Raw genomic sequence first — 6,110 nt, forward strand, 5'->3', positions numbered from 1 at the left:
CTAACAAAATAAGCCTTTGCAAAGTGCCAGACGATAGTGCAGAAAATAAAAATGATGGGAGTTTAGAAAGGGTGGAGAGTAATGAGATAACCAAATATGAAAAATAATGGACAGTGTCTTAACAATTATGGTGGTGTGTGTCATGTAAGATAAAGTGAATCCTGTAGAGATAGCAGTTCGGGCTGGACAGGTGATTTTATTCTCACCTCCTTGGCCCTTGGGAGATGAGAGATTCTTTTGAAGGGAGGCTGGATGTAGGAGCAACTTTAAGCACAGGACCTTATTGAGTGGCCTGGGGGAGGTATCAGTGTTTGGCTTGAGGGAATTTTTCGGTTCAACAGTAGACTTTTCAGGTGAAGAAGAAAGAAACCAAATTTCCTAGTATGAGCAGAGAGACGAGAGCTGAAAATGTTGGAAGAGACAACGTATGGGGATTTCGTGACCAAAGGCAGCAAACCCTGCAATGCTGGTGATTCATTCATGGTCCTTTATATCATAAGAATTAACACCCAGGTTATAAAGTTAATTATATTATATCACTTCAGCATTTGGGAGAACATAATTTGACACAGCACATTAAAAGTTCCCAGCATAATGAATATATTACTCTAGGATTCTAGCAAGATCTAATGAATAAATATTTAAAGTTTAAGCACATTCCCAAGAACTTAGTCTAGATTCACTTGATAAACTAGATAAGCTTACAGTTAATGAATTTGTTCTGGTTGACTGAGTTAATAATGAGTGCTTAAAACTCGCCTAATGCATATTTACTCAAAAGTCTTAGGATGGTATGAGTGATGACTCTATGTGCAGTTGGAAACCCAGTGTAATAAATATGTATTCAAAAGCTTCAAAAACGATTACTACACATTAGAATTACATAATTTTTATTTTGCTTTCTGCCCTCTACCCCACCTAATTGCTATATGGCAGGACTTTATTTTTATTACTGCAAATAAATAGTGTAATTATCCTTTAAAGAAATGTGTATGGTCTGCTGGAGAATTAATAAAAATCATTATAATTGCACTGTGTACAAATGAAATATTTTCAACACATATCTTGGCAATAGCTATTTGGAAATGTAACAAATAATTTTTATTCTCTACCTCTGCAACTTCTGTGTTTGTTACTTTTAAATTTAAGTCTGTGGGGAAGATTCTTTTGGTTGGTTTGGAAATGAGCAACATTTTAAATATTTGGATTCAGGGCTAATATGAATATAAGTATGCAATAAATTTCCTTTGTGATAATGAGAGATATGGCAAATCAAATGTTATAGTCATAATCTTTACGCAACTTTCCACCTTGTTGTGCCCCAAGCCAAATGCTCTAGGGAGAGATTGCCTTGATACTCCTCTTAGCCTTTTAAGTTTTCTGTTGTTCACTGACTCCTCAGGCATTTTTGTGGGTACCTTATATCTAAGGCAACTCCAGTGACAGGGATCAACAGGTCTATAAATTAGGAATCCTCCTAGCTGCAAGTGATAACATATCTGGGTAACAACAGATTAAGTAAGTAGGTGTTTGTTTTGCTTAGGTGTCAAGTCTGCAGGCTGGCAGCTGTTGGCTTCGCTTCAGTGGCTCAACACTGCTATAGCTGGTTCTGTGCTGTTCTATAGTCGCAGTTGCAGCACCAGGCAACCCTTTGTCTTTAAGGCAGGAGGAGGTGGGAGAAGGGTCAATGGCAGGTGCCTCTATTACCTCGATAGCAACATCAACAAAAAATTACCAAAGGCTTTGCTAGAATCTTCCTGAAGAGATTTCTGCTTCTATGTAATTGTCTAAAAATGTGTTAACATGGCTACCTAGCTGCAAATGAAGGTTGACATGTGTGTTTTTAGTTGAGGTGGGAATCGGAGAGGGGGTTGGAAATGAGTGCTGGGTTAACCAGACAATAATGTCTGCCACACCTGAAAAGCCTGTGCCTTACTGGTGAGGGGCAGAGATTCCTAGGGCCAGTGGGAAGGAAGAAGGTACAGATGGCAGAAACTGCAAGACCAATGGAGACATTCATTTCTCTCCACTCCTTCCATACTCAACAGACCCATACATTGACCCCAGGGGAGCCATGTTAACCCTTGAAGCCACTTTTAATATTTCTTTCTCTTGATTTTATTGTCGCAGATATCATAGGATAGTAAAGAAAAATATTGAAAAAGCAACCTCAAGGTCTCATTTCCTTAAAAAAAAAAAAAAAAAAACCATTAATGTTTCTCCTCCTTTTTATTTCCTATCATTTTCATGGATTGCAATATAAATATAATTAACTACCAGTTTGCTTTCTTCACTTAACATGATTTCATAACCCTTTTCCTTCCCTGTCTCATTTTGTTCTTAATGAATATCTGTATTATCTTCACTGACTCCTTTAAAGGATTGACATTAGCGATACAGCTTAGAAGGCTTAGCCTTATGTTTCTTATGTCATGAGGCATAAAAGAGTCATTATGTCCTAGTAGCCAAAGGACAGAATTGTATTTGTTATTTTTCAAAGCTATTCTTTTAAAATTCTTCTGATTTGAGAACAGTAACCACAATGACTTAAGAATTCACTTATACTGTATAAATCAATCAAGCAGCCGAAAGCCCTGCTGGTTTGACATGTAAGTAATCTTTCTATTTAAACATCCTAAACTATTATTTTTAATTTTAAATGATGATACTGTCTCTCTTATTACTTATTGGTGTATTTGTTGGTATGTACTTATTCCCAGCAAAGGCAATGATCATTTCTTAGAATTAATTTTTCCCTACCAGCTTTATAACACTGAACCGGTTTTACATGTACTACTTAGCAAATTAATAGAAGGTCAAACCACTGGAATTTAGAAAATAAAAGAAACTTGGTTACATAACTCCAAAACAATTTTTAAAGCTGATGTATACTTTGTACATTCTTAGCTGACGTTTAACATTTGTTATTATAAGGTTAAATAATTACAAGTTCAATTTCTGACAAAAGCTGAAAATACAATTTGATAAAAATGGAAATTTAAAACTAAAGTGATACATCACTTTTAAATATATCCATTGAAATCTACACAGCTCATAGATATGATATTTATTACCTGTTTTTTTAAAAATGAGAAGCTCTGCCTTCATTTTTGAGAATTTTACATTGTTTTTCTTTTGACTTGAATTTATGTTAATCCATTTTCCATTATAGAATTTTATTCTAATGTAATATATTTATGAAAATTTTGACACTTTGTGTATTTTTGGATAAATATTATGTAGTTTAGTGCTGTGGTCAACAGTACAGAATATACAGCTAAACTTCTGGAGTTCAAGTTTCGCCCGTTGAAAGCTGAGAGACATTGGGAAATTTATTTAACAATTCTGTGCCTAAGTTCCCTCAATTATAAAAGTGGGAGAAATATTACCTATCCTGTAGAGTTTTTGTGAGGACTAAATGAGTTCACATATATAAATAACTTAGACGAAAGCCTGGAATGCAATGCACACTATCCTGTTATTGTTAGACTGAGACAGAGTTCAACCACCATTTTGTGCCTCTTTTTTATGGATTTCAGTGCTTATAAACCTTGTTCACATAAAGAGAAAGATGATAACGAGAGGATTTTTGGTATATATTGTCCCTCAGATTTCCAAGTTACATGCAAAAACAATATCACATAGTGGTCTATCATCAAAACCTTTTTAAAATGTAAGGATTAACAACTTGATGGAATCCTCTTTCAGTTTTCTTGAAAATAAATAATTGGAATTTCCCATCTTTCAAAATGTTTCTTGAACTGAAGTCATTTGCTGTCTCAATTTCTGGAAAGTGTGCCACCAAAGGCTTTCCTAGATGTATCAAAGAGCTCTAGACTCTTCTTCTTCCACTTAGAGTCTGCAAATTTAACTCTATTCTCGGAAAAGGGTTGGGAAGATAAAAGTATTAGATACATTTCCTGCTACATCTTGGGCAATAAAGTATTTGATCAGCTTTATTATAATAACATTTACATAGAATAAGATTCACTAATTTTAAATGTACAGTTCTGTGAATTTTGACAAGTGTACAAAGTTGTGGATCTACCACCAAAGTTATGATATAGAACATTTCTGTCACTCCCAAACGGTGTGTCATGTCTTTTTGCTGTAATTGCCTCCCCAGATGCTTGATGCCTGATTGGCTTTTTGTCACCATTTTACTTCTGGTTACCTTGAGTAAATACCTAGGAGGGAGACTGCTGGGTTTCATGGTCAGTGTATGTTTATAAGAAGCTGCAACATGTTTTTGAAAGTGGTTGTACCACTTAGCAATCTACATTCTTGTGAACACTTATTATTATCAGCACTTTTTTCTTTTTAGTTATTTTATTGAGCATGCAGTGGTACCTTATTGTGGCTTTAATTTGGATTTATCTAATATTAAGTCATGTTGAGTATCTTCTCATGAATGTACCTCCCATTGCCATGTGCTTGTTTGCTTTTAGTACAATTTTTTGCTGAAGTATCTATTCAAATTCTTCTGCTCATTTTTCAGTTGGGTTCCTTGACTTCTTATTATTGAGTTTCAAGAGTTCTTTATGTATTTTAGGTCAATTATTTTATAATGTGCTTTCGTATGTTTTAAATATATTTTTTAAACCTTAGAGCTATAGATTGAGCTCATGTAATTTACAAGAAATGTCTTTTATATTTCTTAATTAGCAGAGAAACCAGTCAATTACATCAGACTTTTTGTCAGAAAAAAATTGTTTGACTTCTCTTTTCAGTCTTAACAATATATCAACATGGGCCTCTGTGTTGACCATTTCACATCTGAATTCCAACTTAACATAGATAGATAAGGCTCAAACATTTGTCATAGTTTGGTATCTCTTGGAGGAAAAAATACCCTGTGTCCTCTTTCAATGTCTCTAACCAACGCTACTTTGTTTGCTCTCACAGTATTACTCTCAAAGGTGATGGCTTTTGTGGTTAAATATTGGGATGGAAGTGCTGGCATGTTAATGGAAAATTGTCTTCACTCCTAGACCACTTTATATATTCAAAATGTTTGAACACAAGCCCAAATACTTCATTTCTAAATCATGAAATACATTCCTATACAAATATTCCAACACGGGCCCAAATACTTCCTTTCTAAGTCATTGAGTACATATCTATACAATTGGGAAAAATAAGCTTTTCTCAGGTATCAATATTTTGAATTGTTTGCTTGGTGTTAAAAAAATATTCCTACCCTTGACCAATGTACCATAGTAAGATTAGGCCTGAGAATAAGGCCTGGACGTGAAAGAGGAGGTGGAAATGGAGAACCCAGGACAACTCAAACACTGGGCATTTCAGGCAGGGCAGTTTCAGGAAGGCATACATCTGGAAGTTGAAGAAATGGAAACTTACTCCCTATCTATGCCTGCATACCCTTTGAACAATTGCATGAACTCCCAGAGGTAACCATACCACAGTTTGAAGTTTGCAATTTGAAGACTGTTGTTCTAAACTTATGTAGTTTTTGAAAAGGTGAAGGATTGAGAAGCAATGGGATATCAAATATTCCAAGGAGATAAATTGTTTCCTGCTGGAAGAGAGTGAGAGTTTCCTAGATGGAAAAGAGAATGACGTCTTTGAGGAGGAGTCAAATGAGGTTGATAACCTGAATTTCTTCAAGTCTCATTTATGAGAGATTTTAATGCAAGAGCTCCATAATTCTTTGTGTACGTGTATATTATATATATGACATATATATAATATATACATATATTATCTACCACCATTTTGTAGGAGGTGAAAGCTTTATTTATAAGTTCATGAAATACTTGTATTATTTTAAATAGGTTACCATTTTATATATATATACACACACATATGTATATATATGTATATACATCACCATTTTGTAGAAGATGGTGACTTCATATGTAAGTTCATAAAATACTTTCATTATTATTTTAAATCAGCTATCACTGTCAAACTATTTTTAAGAGTCTTTAATTAATGTTCCCCCGTATGATTTCTGGAGGAAAATCCCAGTCAGTATCAGTGGGAGACCGAATTACGAGAGTGTTTAATTAAGAGTTTCTTTCAGGCGCTTTTCAAAGAACAATTTAATATCTGAGAAACTCCACCTTATTTGTATCTCTAGAACTGAG

The sequence above is a fragment of the Papio anubis genome, chromosome 15 (assembly GCF_008728515.1).
Source record: "Papio anubis isolate 15944 chromosome 15, Panubis1.0, whole genome shotgun sequence".
Classification (NCBI taxonomy): domain Eukaryota; kingdom Metazoa; phylum Chordata; class Mammalia; order Primates; family Cercopithecidae; genus Papio; species Papio anubis.